The 13,962-nt window shown below is 50.1% G+C and overlaps 1 protein-coding gene across 5 annotated transcripts in view; it reads right to left on the minus strand.

Annotated features, from left to right (window-relative positions):
* Window positions 1-13,962, minus strand: part of LOC137433094 (pleckstrin homology domain-containing family A member 7) — a 184,131-nt gene that overhangs the window by 30,208 nt on the left and 139,961 nt on the right. The window lies entirely within an intron of this gene.

Here is a 13,962-nt window from a genome sequence, read left to right on the forward strand (position 1 = left end):
AGACAGGGTGGGATCGACCCAGGACCTCGGGGAAATGTATGTGGAGGAAAGGGTGGAGGAGAGTAAAGAAGGTGTGGTTGAGGGGGTATCGGGTGCACAAAATGGCGCTCTCGCGCACGTGGTTACAGCGGCACCAAATTTAGCCGCGCCCATGGTCGCGGTAGCCGAACCCGAGATGCCAATGAATTGGAACCTGTTTATGAAACAGATGATGGCCTTTATGGTAAAAACAGACGATAGTTTCAAAGGGATGGAAAACAGGTTGGGAAACCAAATGGAAGCAATAACGAACAGAATGGGTGACCGCATGCAAAAATGTGGGGAGACCATGGATCGCATGGTGGGCGAAAGGGTCCCAGGGGTGCACGACGAGGTAACGCGGGTCGAAAAGCGCTGGTTGAGCGAAGCGGAGGAAAGCGCGGGTACAATGACGGGGGTAGAAATCGCGACACGGGGTTTGGAAAAGCCGGCGACCAATGAGGTAGAGGGAATTTTATTAAAGCCAACGGTCGCCGAGGTTAATAAAGAAAAAGCAGTAGCGGGAATTAAAATTGAAGAGATGACGGAGGTAGCCCGGGAATTGCAGGGAGAAATGGATTATGTACAAAGTCCCTGCTCACATCACGATGCTGTGCTTAACCCGAATGGAAGTTTGCAGGTTCGCGTGGAGAAAAGGATCCCCCAGGTGAGTCGTGCTGTGTATTGTGCGGGAAGATTTTGTAAGAGGATGTTTAGCGACAAAAGAATTTTCGCGCGCTTGGGATCGAGGAAGCATCCGGGCGTTGGTGAAGGGTCCCGTGTGAGTGGAAATGGCACGCGTGGGAGGAAAAAGTGTGCGTCGGCGAGTGGGTGTGTTATAAAGTGTGGGAGTGAAACCGAGTGCGAGCGAGAATGCACGTCGGAGTGTACGTGCGAGGGTGAGTGTGACACGGAGAGTAAGGTGGTGGTGGAACGTGTGCGAGAAAGCACACCTGAGTTGGTGGTGGAGCGGGTGCGAGAATGCACGCTTGGAATGGTAGAGGGTGTGCGAGGAAGCACACCTGGGTTGGTGGAAGCGCGTGTGCGAGGGAGCACAGGGAAGCGCGGTGTGGTAAGTGTTACGGAGGACGTAACGGAGGAGAGGTGTGGACCAAAGTGTGCGCGAGAGGTGTGGTGTGTAACAGAGAGAGCGTTGGTGGAATGTACGGACGGCGTTGGAACGCCAGGTTTTGTGAGGGTGAAAGGGGTAGCGTATGCTTGTAAGCATGCAAGTAAAGCACCGACGGTAACCGGGTTAGTGGTTAGAGCGACGGATAGCCGATGCGAGCACTCGGTGCGAGGAGCCCTTTGTTGGATGCAGGGCCCGGCGCGGATCGAAGCTGCGTCGCTTCTCTTCGAAGCGTCGTTGGCGATTCGGGCTTGGCCCCGCCCCGCACGGTCGAGTCCGGGCCTTGTCGGGCCAGGCGACAGGTCCGGTTCAAGGGCGAGTGGGAGGAAGCGGAACGGTGCCCCCTCGTGGGGACGGGGTTCCGACCGGGGGAGATTGAGCCATCGGGCCCGGGACCGCAAGGTGCCGCGCCGAGATGGTGCATGGAATCTCGGTCCAACCAAACCACCTCCCTTGAACCGAAAGCCGGACGGATTCAACCTGCAGGCAACCAAACCACCCGAATGCATTGCTCGGCTTTACGAACCGAGTTTAATGATGTCATGACGCACCGAGGCTAGGATATAGTGGACTGTGATGATGGTAATAGTGATAGTGATCGTGATTTGATACGAAATTTATAATAGTGGGTAGAACTGGCAGTAAATGGAAAATTTTTGAATTGGTTGGAATTTGGACGAGCAAAATTTATAGTGAGAGACCCCCGATGTGGTGGGATGGCAAATCCACCATCCCTCACAGGTGGGGCAAATGCGCAATAGTTTATGGGGTGTATGGCAGTGAAAACTAGCCCGGGTGGGTTAGGTTATATTGTAGGGATCTAGCGAAGATGACATTAGGTAACGTTAAGATTAGTTAGTGACTGATACCTGTAGTGGGGACGCAGGTAGATTAGTATGGATGATAATGACGTGGGAGCGCAATAGTTTAAAGGGACGACTGGGAAGCGCAAGTTTCAGAGGGGAGTAGTTAGCTGAGATGATGCCGTGTGTGTGAGGATTGAACAGGTGTGATTGCACAGGTGTGCAACTGAACAGGTGTATGGAGCAGTGTATGAGGGAGTAGTGGTGATTGCATGTTGTGTTGACCAAATGGTCCAGGAAGAGGAGGAGGGTGCAGGTGGCACCAGGTGTGATTGCACAGGTGTGCAACAACAGGTGAATGGAGAATGGTTGTGTGAAATAAATGGTTGTATGGAATAAATGGTATGGAGTATTGGAATGGATGGTCGTGGAGTGAGTATGGTGGAAATTGTGGAGTGGAGTGGATGGTGCGAAGGTGTGAATGGGGGAAGAGTGGACCCCCATCACGGATACCCGGGGCGGGTAGTGTAAGTGTTAGGTAGAGGGTACAGGTAAATTGTGGTTGGATATTGGCATCTGTGGTGCGGGTGACAGAATGGTATTTGGATGGGTGCATTAGTGTTGTGGAAATGGCTGGGCGTGTAGCCTGTTAGTGTGTGTAGTTGGTTTGGGCACTCCACCACTGTGAGGATGTCGGCCAGGTGAGGCCGCAGGTGGGCTCTGGGAGCCGGTAGTTGTGGATGGGGCCCGAGGATCCGGAGGACGGACCCGGGTAGCCCAGTGCCAGAGGGCACCATGGGGTGACAGAGCCAGGAGGGGCTGTCCCCAGTTAGTTAGGTTAGGGTGAGGAGCTAGGTAAGCTCGGGTGGCAACTACAGTGGTGGAGGTGTGCAGGTGGGTAGACCTGCTGGGAGAGCTACACGTCGCAGCCCAGAAGTTGTGCTAGAGCACTGGGAGATGAATCGGGGGAGTGAGACCCCAAATTGGGAAGCACCACAGTTTGGTCAATGGGAATTGGTTTTTAGAACCCATAGTGTAAGTTGGCCAATGGATTGGCAGGGAGAGACCCCGGGTAGTGTAAAGTGTGTTAAAGTCATTTAGAAAATAGTTAGGATGAAAGATCTCCTCGCACCATCTGCATCCACTCACCTGAGGTGACAGGTACTCCACACCATGCCATGTTTTGTTATTTTTACTGTGCAAATGTTTGGATGGTGAGACGCATCATGACGTGGGTGTGACATTGTGCTTTGATGTTCCATCTCTGCCTCCTTATGAGGATTGATGATGAATTTGGTGATGGCAAATTTTGAAGTAGAGGGATTGTGGAGACGAATTTGGTATAGGGGAAATATGGGGAAGACGTGACAGTAGTGACGAATTTGTAAATGTGTAGATTTTTGTACATATGGGGTAAGGGTAGGGTAGGTGACAGGGGGGGTGACGTACGGTAGGGACGAGCTTTCTCACTTCGCCCTCCGTACGCATTTCGCCTTGCATTGCCTTATTGATGTGTACCCTTGTGACCTTACCCCTCGCTCAATTGTCTTTCCCCTTTTGTCTCCCACATGACCTGTGCGCCGTTGGGCGCCGAGGGGAGCGTGCGTGGGTCGGCCATTGTGCGCCCGAAATTCCCAGAACCAGCTGTCTGCATCGATGCACCACATTATGGACCACATGTCTGTGGCCGAGCACCACTTATGGACCCCATGGGTTGGGGCATGGCCCCTCTGCTGGAACCGGCCATGAGGGCCCGAAATCTTGCTGGCGGACCTTGGCCACAGGGCACCGATGCCCCACAGGTGAACCACACATAGTCGGCCCTGTGGGCCATAAATAAAGCAAATAAAAAGGACACATTGGGCACACTTTATTGAAAATAGGCCGCCAGTAAGCAAAGCAAAAGAATGACAACATCTGGAAGAACAAATAATAATAACCAGCAGAGGGAGCCGAAGAGCAAGAGACCACCTGCAGGGTTAGGGGTTGTTGAATTTATTTTATTGTTGAACAGTGATGACTGCACCGATTGGTGCTTGAGGGTGCTTTGGTGCGTTTTTGGGTGCTTTAATGGTGCATTGATGCAGAGCAGACTGTCTCCCCCCCAGAAAGAACAATTACAGGTCCTGGGTTAGTTTTGTAAATAAAAATAGCGTCATTGTAAATAATGCTTCCCACCGTCAGTGTATAGTTTGAAGACCATTCCGCAATTCGGTTAACTGTGGGCGTAAGTCTGTTAGGCAGGGTGCAATGGAGCAGCGGGACACATTTATTTATGTTTTAAAACTGTCGCACTCAGGGTCAGGTTAAAAGTAGAGGGAACTACACCTACGTGCCACACTAAGGTAAAAGTTATAGGCCCGGGATGTGCCTAAGGGGAGGAGGGTGCAGTGTTGTGGATATGAGAATGTTTTTTTATTTTATTGTTGTGGTAAAATGTTGTTGTAAAAGGTTGTTGTAAAATATCACCCCTCCTCCCTCCGTTTGTGGTTGTATAAAGGTCAAAAGGGCGTTCCCGTAGTTAGTCCATAAAACATACATGCAGGACACGATATATCTTTTTTTGACAGTTATATCCTTATTATGTGTATTAGTGTAAGGCTGTGTCTTCCATTAATTGAAATACTCCATTGCACCAGTGAAAGAAATAGATCCCCTTTCCTTCCCATCCCCAAAATCTCCCTTTCCTTCCCATCCCCAAAATCTCCCTTTCCTTCCCATCCCCAAAACCTCCATTTCCATATTACATCCCCTCTCGTCACTGCTGAGCCCTCGATTGCCCATATTACCTCCCCTCCAATAACCGCCATTGACCACGAGGCTCGAGTCGGGGAAGAAAGGCGTGTCTCCACCTCGTCATAGAGGGGAGGAGTGAGCCAGCCCCACTCGACCAACCATGAGCCAGGGGTTTGGCTAGAGAGGGCGGAGGAAGAGCGATCGGGGAGGTTCGAAAAGGTTGAGGGGCGGGGGCCTATATAACCCAAGGCAGGGCGTGTCCAAAAAGGAGATGCGTTTTTACAGAGGAGAGCAGAAGACAAAAAGGCAAGGAGTTGGTCTGAGTTAGTCTGAGTCGGTTGCCTGAGGAGGGTCAGTGGTTGCGTTGGTAAGGAGTCGGTGGTGAGGAGTGAGAGAAACAAGAAGGAGTTGAGGGTTTGGACCAACGAGTCAGACAAGTCCTGGGAACGCAGCGGACGGAGGCTGCAGCAGCAAGAACACCCAACAGCCAAAGGGGGCCTGAACGGCGGTTTGGAGCAGGACCGTAAAGGAACGGCGGCTGCTAAGCGAGCCGGTTGAGCTGCAGAACCCCCTTGGACCTTTCCTCTCCCTCCAGCCATCCTCCTGCCTTTCCACCCTTCTTGTATACGTGAGTTTGTTTTGTTTGTTCTGTCCCTGGGTATTTAATTAAGTCTGTAGATAAGCTAAAATTTGCACTGTGTCACCTGCGTCTTATGTGTTGTAAATAAATGTGACTGCTTGCTTTTTGCTTGTGTGTAAATAATAATAAACCCCATTACTCGTCTGTACGTCTTCTCGTTTTATTCCTTTTTCCTCTTGCATTGCGTCGTTTTTGTCTTTTCCCTCATCGAGCAGCTGTGGTGCGATACGGCCAAAGTTCGGGTGGAATCGGGTAAGTTTGTTAGGTCGCGGTCACCAACCGCTCGGTCTACAACATCTAACCGCGATCTGTAACAATATATATACATATATATATATACATATATATATATACATATACATATATACATATATACATATACATATATATATATATACATATACATATATATATATATATATATATATATACAGGGTGAGTCAAAAGTAGCGCCCGATTTCTGTTTTTTCGACTGTCAGATTCTTTCTGGGATGTCATGTTGTTAATAATTGTCTTGGAGATTATAAATTTTCTTTATTTTTTTATTTTTCAGGTTATTGCTGAGAGTTTGGAAAGTTACTGAAGTTGCACAAAATTGAACCATGAATTACCTTTCATTGAATCAACGCATTGCGGCCGTGAAACATTACTACAAATGTGATGAACAACCAACGATGGCGGCACGCCATTTGGCACAGGAATTCGATATTAACCCACCCCAGGGAAGAAACATGCGATTGATTGTCGAGAAATTTGAAGCAACAGGGTGGGTAGCCACTGCGAAATCCGGTCGTCCGAAAACGGCAACGAATGTAGCTAAGGGTTTCCCCGATAATAATTTTCCGTAATAATTTTCCCCCGAATAAATGGTTAGATAAACATGTCATTCATTTATTTCTACCTTCTTGTACACTAATACAAATGGCAAACAAACAATCAACTGACAGAAATACATACATACATATATATATACAGTCTATATATATATATACAGTCTATATATATATATATATATATATATATATATATATATATACATATATATATATATATATATATATATATATATATATATATATATATATATATATATATATATATATTGTTACGGAACCAGAGTACGGCACTCCCCTTAGGGGGGGAGGGGGGGGGGGTTAATCCCCCCTTCTATTTTCACTGGCCATCTCCACTCCCGACGCTACACAGCTACCTCCGGAAAGGCAGGTGCGCAGCCCCGTTCGTACCGCGGACAGATGTTAATTGCCGAGCGGTTTTAGCAACCGCGGCACGAACTATTAACAAGGACTAGACCCGATGCTGACCGTTGGCCAAAATCGCGCCACAGGTATTCAATGAAGGAAATCACTAAGACGACGGATGTGAAGAAGAGGAAGACAGCAGTAGGAAATACGAATATGATTTATTTGCTATTATTTACAACCAAAAGAAACCAAGGAGGAGGAAAGATAATAAAATAAAATACAGAAGAAGAAGAGGACACAGTGCAAATTAGCTTACCTACTACAGTCTGACTTAACCCCAAGGACAAGATACACAGAACAAACTCACGTACACAGAAGGCTGGAATGGAGGCAGGAACGAAGGACTGGAAGGAGAGAGAAAGGTTCAGCTGGAGCAGATGGTTCGGGCTTGATCCCGCACGGGACGTCGGGCTGGACCTCAACGGCCACCGATCCTGGTTCCCGCGTGGTAACGGGTCAAAGTTGCCTGGTGGAGCCAACGCTGCCTGGTGGAGTCAACGCTGCCTGGTGGAGTCAAAGCTGCGTGGTACTCCTCGTGGGGCTCCGTCACTTCCCTCGCTCTGGACTCATCTGCCGCATCTCTCTCTCCGACCCCCTCAAAGGCTTCCGCGCACGCTTTTATAGCGCGCCTCCAGATCAACCCGCGCCACGCCCGAGCTGGTCTCTCACCGGTCCTGATTGGCGGGTCGGGGCTCGCTGGCTCCACCTTGTGATGACGATCGGCGGCCAACGCCCTGGATTCGGCGGCTCCTCCCCCTTCTTCCCCGATCTGACCACGTGTTCAATGGAGTTTTGCGGCGAAAACCACAAAGCAGCAGCGGCGAATGCAGAAAACCGCACGCAGAAAACCACCCAATGCAGTTGGCAATTGATGACAAAAGGGGATTTGGAAGGGAATCTACCTTATTTGAATTCGGTGCAATGGAGTGTCAATTAATGGAAGACAAAGCCTTAATCTAATACACATAATAAGGAGATAACTACTGAACAAGGAGATCTATGATTGGCTATGTGATTGTATATGGAATAACTACGGGGCCGACCTTTAACCTTTACACACCAAATGGAGGAAGGAGGGTGATATTTACAACAATTCATTACACTACAATTTAAAAAAACACAGCAATTCTCAAATCCACAACACTGCACCCTCCTCCTCTTAGGCACGTCCCAGGCCTATTAAACTTTTACCTTTAGTGTGGCACGTAGGTGTAGTTCCCTCTACATTTAACCTGACCCTGAGTGTGACAGTTTTAAAACACAAATAAGTATGCCCCGCTGCTGCATTGCACCCTGCCTAACAGACTTACGCCCACAGCTAACCGAATTGCGGAATGGTTTTCAAACTAAACACTTATGGTGGGGGCGCATTACTTAAATGACGCTACTTGTATTTACAAAACGCAACCCAGGACCTGCGATTGTTCTTTTGGGGGGGGGGGAGGGGGTGGAAGACAGGCAGTGCTGCATCGATGCACCAGAAAGCACCAAAACGCACCAAAGCACCATCAAGCACCAATCGGTGCACAGTCACCACAGTTCAATAAAAAAAACCCAACAAACCCCTGGTGCCGGTCTTCCTCTTCGGCTCCCTCTGCTGGCCATTGTCGTTCTTCCAGATGTTGTCTTTCTTCTTTGCTGGCGGCCTATTTGGACATAATAAAATGACATGCACAAAACGTGTCCACTGTTCTTTTTATTTATGGCCCACAGGGCCAACTAGGGGTGGTTCACCTGTATGGCATAGGTGCCACGTTTCCGAGGTCCGCCAGCAAGATCTCGGGCCATCATCGCCGGTTCCAGCAGAGGGGCCATGCCCCAACCCGTGGGGTCCATAAGTGGTGCTCAGCCACAGACATGTAGTCCATAAGTGGTGCATCGATGCGGACAGCTGGTTGCGGGAGTTTCGGGCACACAATGGCGGACTCCCGCACGCTCCCCTCGGTGCCCAGAGAGCACAGTCCTCGGGTGGGAGACAGGGGAACAAAAGACAGGTGAGCGAGGGGTAAGGTTACAAGGGTACACATCGACAAGGCAATGCAAGACGAGGTGCGTACGGAGAGCGAAGTGAGAAAGCTCGTCCCTACCGTACGTCACCCCCCCCCCCCCCCTGTTACCTACTCTACCCTTGCCCTTAGCCCATATGTACACGAAACCAATCTACACATTTACAAATTCATCACTACTGTCACGTCTTCCCCTTATCTCCCCTATACCAAATTCGTCCCCACAATCCCTCGAACCAAAATTTGCCATCACCAAATTCATCATCAATCCTCATAAGGAGGGAGAGATGGAACATCGGCACAATGTCACACCCACGTCATGATGCGTCTCACATTCCAAACATTTGCACCAAAATAATAAAAACAAACCATGGCATGGTGTGGAGCTTTGTCACCTCAGGTGAGTGGATGTAGATGGTGCGAGGGGATTCTTAATTCTAACTATCTTCTAAATGACATTAACTCACTTTACACTACCCGGGGTCTTTCCCTGCCAATCCATTGGCCAACTTACTCTATGCGGTTTTAAGAACCAAATTCCCATTGACCAAACTGTGGTGCTTCATCAATTTGGGGTCTCACTCCCCCGATTCAACTCCCTGTGCCTTTGCACAATTTCAGGACTGGGTCGTGTGGCTCTCCCAGCAGGTCTACCCACCTGCACACCTCCACCACTGCAGTTGCCTCCGAGCTTACCTGCTCCTTATCCGAACCTATCTACTGGGGAAGGCCCTCTGGCACTCTCCCCACTCGGTGCCCTCTCTGGCACTGGGCTACCCGGGTCCGTCCTCCGGATCCTCGGGCCCCATCCACAACTCTAACGGCTCCCAGAGCCCACCTGCGGCCTCTCCTGGCCAACATCCTCACAGTGGGAGACAGGGGAACAAATTGCCCATTCAACTACACATACTAACAGGCCACACGCCCAGCCATTTCCACGTCACTAATGCACCCATCCAAACACCATTCTTCCACCACGCACCACAGATGCCAATATCCAACCACAATTTACCTGTACCCTCTACCTAACACTTAAACTACCCTCCCCGGGTATTCGTGATAGGGGTCCACTCTTCCCCCATTCACACCTTCGCACCATCCACTCCACTCCACAGTTTCCACCATACTCACTCCACGACCATCCATTCCATACTCCATATATTCCATACTCCATGTATTCCACACAACCATTCTTCATACACCTGTAGTTGCACACCTGTGCCATCACACCTGGTGCTTCCTGCACCCTACTTCCTCCAGGACCATTCATTCAATACAATGCACAATCAATTATTCCTCATACGCTGCTTCATACACTTCCACGCTCAATACAACTCACAATTACCTTTTCACAATGCACTTCTGAATACACTTTTACACACACACACGGCATCATCTGACCTACCTGGTTTCCCTCTAAAACTCGCGCTTCCCCGTCGCCCCTTACATTATTGCGCTCCCTCGTCATTATCATCCAACTACCCTCTCTAAGTCCCCACTACCTGTCCAATGTCGCTACCTAACCTTACCGTTACCTATGGTCATCTTCTCTAGATCCCTACACACTTTATCCTAACCCTCCCGGGCTAGTTTTCACTGCCATAAACCCCATAAACCTATAGCTCCTTTGCCCCCCCTGCTGTGAGAGATGGCAGAGTTGCCATCCCACCACAACGGGTATCTCTCACTACCAATTTGGCCCATCCAATTTCAGCCAATCAAAAATTTGCCAATCATCTGCCAATCATTCTACCAATCATCAATCTGCCAATCATCAAATTTTGCTTTTCAAATTCACTACTGCTACCACCCTCACACGTCTACTCACTTGAGCTTCTCGGTGCGCCAATTTCTTTCCAAAGCTCGGCTTCGCAAAGCCGAGCAATGAATGCGGGTGGTTTGTTGCCGGCGGTTGGATGCGTCCGGCATTCGGTGCAGGGAAGGGGGCTTACCCGGGCCGAGATTCCACGCACCATCTCGGCACGGAGCCGTCCGAAGGCCCGATCTCGCCCTGCCGGGACGTCTCAACCACAGAGGGTCACCGTGCCGACGCTTCCTTGAACCGGGCCGCCCGCTCCGCTTAGTGGAGCACGGACGCGACCGTTCGGAGCGAGGCCCGGCGTGGATCCTGTACGGCAGTTCCTTTGAAACCGCCGCGGTTACGATCCCCGCTGGTTCCCGCGGCGCACAACGCCCGGCACGAACCGAGGGCTCGCTTCGGCTACAAGTCGATCTAACCGCTAACCCGGTTAACGTCGATGCTTCACCTGCAGGTTCACACGCATACGCGACCCCTTTCATCCTCACCGAGCTCGGTGCTCCAACGCCGCCCGTACACCCCACGGACTTTGTCACAGCACTCGTTCTTGTTCGGCTCACCGACTTCGTCACACACCTGATCACCGCACACCTTAGCACACACTCGTCGTTCGCACACCTCACCAACACACCTCTTCGCACCCCCTCCTCGGTCACATCCCCGGTGACAACCACGGGTGTGCACTCACTTGCACACCCAATCACGTGCTTTACTACTAACTCCAGGGTGCATTCCCACACGCGCTCGACCATCTCAGGTGTGCATCCTTCCATTCCAGGTGTACATCCTCTTTCACCTGCTTCAACCAACTCGTGCTCCGTGTCACTCTCACTACTCTCACCACCACACTCGGTCGCGCATTCACCCTTACTCTCGACAGCGCACTCTGTAATCATGCACTCCTCTGTCACACACCTTTTTCGCGCATCCTCTTGCGCACACTCTCCCGTTACACCCTCCGTACCACTCACCACAGGTGTGCACTCTTTCGTTACATCCTCTGTAACACTCCCCACTACGCGCTTCCATGTGCCCCCCCGCACACGGGCTACGACCAACTCACTCTCGACAGCACACTGACCCCTCGGCACGCACTTTTTCCTCACACACCCCATAGTCGGACCTCCTCGCACACCTCCTCCTTCACACTCTGTACCTGTCGCACACTTCACCAGCGGCCTCTCACGAACACCCGGGTCCAAACCAACCCCCAAGCCGACTGAATCTCCCCTCACACCATATACATTTCCGAGTATATCGCCACTCACCTTGGCACCTCGTCTCCGCACCTCCTCCGCCACCTGCAAACTCTTTATTTGGTTAGCAAGCACACCATCACGATTTGAGCACCGACCTTGTACATATTCCATCACCTCCTCCTTTATCTCCCTCTTAGTTTCCCTCCGTCTCTTCTTGATTTCACTCACCCCCTCTTCCACATCCTCTAACTTTGGCTTCACCTCTTTTATTTCCCGGTGCGTCTCCTCAATTTCGTCTTCTAAGGCCACCTTGACCGTTTATATATGCGTCCTCACCTCCCGGTCCTTCGTCTCCATTGCCTCTGTCACCTCGTCCAACCTCTTTGTCAACCCCTCATGTACCATCCGACATTCCCTCTTTGTCGCTATTAGTTCGTTCTTTATCTCCTTCTGCGTCGCCTTTAACCCCACCATTACCGCAGTGTTCTTTTCCACTTGATCCACTAATTCCTTTTGTCCCACCGTCAGCTGTTCTACTCCCCTCGTCAGATCCTCTATGCCCCCCTGTAACCTAGCCATATTATTCCTCACCTCTTTCTCCATACGCTCCTCACCTCGCTTTACCTCCTCGCGTACCCTCGAGACATCCTCGCTCACACCTCGTCTGATCTCCTCCCCCATTTCTCCCATCTCTTTAATAGATGCCGCCCTCATCTGTTCCAATTCATTCCTCTGAGCATCCAATTTACCTTCCAACCCGATTTTCACCTCCTCTATCTGGTTCCCCATCTGTTTGATTTCCCGGGCGGATTGCTCCCCTATTTCCCTCAATTTGCCTTCCATCTTGTCTTCTAGCCCCGTTAACCCATTCTTCACCCCTTTTATCCCGTTGTCTAACCCCTCAAATTTATTGTCTAACCCCTCCAACTTGCTGTCTATCTTCCCAATTTGGGCACTGGTACCCCTCGCTTCGTCCCTCATTCTGTTTTCCAACCCTCCGATTTGGTTTCCCATGTGCTGCCCCATTCGATTTTCTAATTGCTCACCCTGAGCCCTCGTCTCTTCTTTTTGGGTGTCTAATTTGGCCATTATTTGCATCATAAATACTCTCATGTACTCCGGCATCTCGGGCTCGGCTGCCGAGACCACGTGCGAAGCGCCGCCATTTTGTGCACCTGATACCCTCGCAACCACATCTTCATTGCTCTCCTCCTCCATTTCCTCCCTCTGGTCCTGGGTTACCCCTAACCCCTCTTCTAATTCCCCCACCGGCATCCCGTCGCCTTGACCATCCATGGCACGATTTTTAGGATGGAATGGAGGCAGGAACGAAGGACTGGAAGGAGAGAGAAAGGTTCAGGTGGAGCAGATGGTTCGGGCTTGATCCCGCACAGGACGTCGGGCTGGACCTCGACGGCCACCGATGCCACCGATCCTGGTTCCCACGTGGTAACGGGTCGAAGCTGCCTGGTGGAGCCAACGCTGCCTGGTGGAGTCAACGCTGCCTGGTGGAGTCAAAGCTGCGTGGTACTGCTCGTGGGGCTCCGTCACTTCCCTCGCTCTGGACTCATCTGCCGCATCTCTCTCTCCGACCCCCTCAAAGGCTTCCGCGCGCGCTTTTATAGCGCACCTCCAGATCAACCCGCGCCACGCCAGAGCTGGTCTCTCACTGGTCCTGATTGGCGGGTCGGGGCTCGCTGGCTCCACCTTGTGATGATGATCGGCGGCCAACGCCCTGGATTCGGCGGCTCCTCCCCCTTCTTCTCCGATCTGACCGCGTGTTCAATGGAGTTTTGCGGCGAAAACCACAAAGCAGCAGCGGCGAATGCAGAAAACCGCATGCAGAAAACCGCCCAATGCAGTTGGCAATTGATGACAAAAGGGGATTTGGAAGGGAATCTACCTTATTTGAATTCGGTGCAATGGAGTGTCAATTAATGGAAGCCAAAGCCTTAATCTAATACACATAATAAGGAGATAACTACTGAACAAGGAGATCTATGATTGGCTATGTGATTGTATATGGAATAACTACGGGGATGACCTTTAACCTTTACACACCAAATGGAGGAAGGAGGGTGATATTTACAACAATTCATTACACTACAATTAAAAAAAACACAGCAATTCTCAAATCCACAACAATATCTACATATATATATATATATATATATATATATATATATATATATATATATATATATATATATATATATATATATATATATATATATATATATATACATATATATATATATATATATATATATAAACAGAAATCAGGTGCTACTTTTGACTCACCCTGTATATATAATTATCCTTCTACTATCCTTCTGGATAGTCTCAGATG

This window comes from Myxine glutinosa, chromosome 8 (genome assembly GCF_964187855.1).
Source record: "Myxine glutinosa chromosome 8, kmMyxGlut1.1, whole genome shotgun sequence".
NCBI classification, from domain to species: Eukaryota; Metazoa; Chordata; class Myxini; order Myxiniformes; family Myxinidae; genus Myxine; species Myxine glutinosa.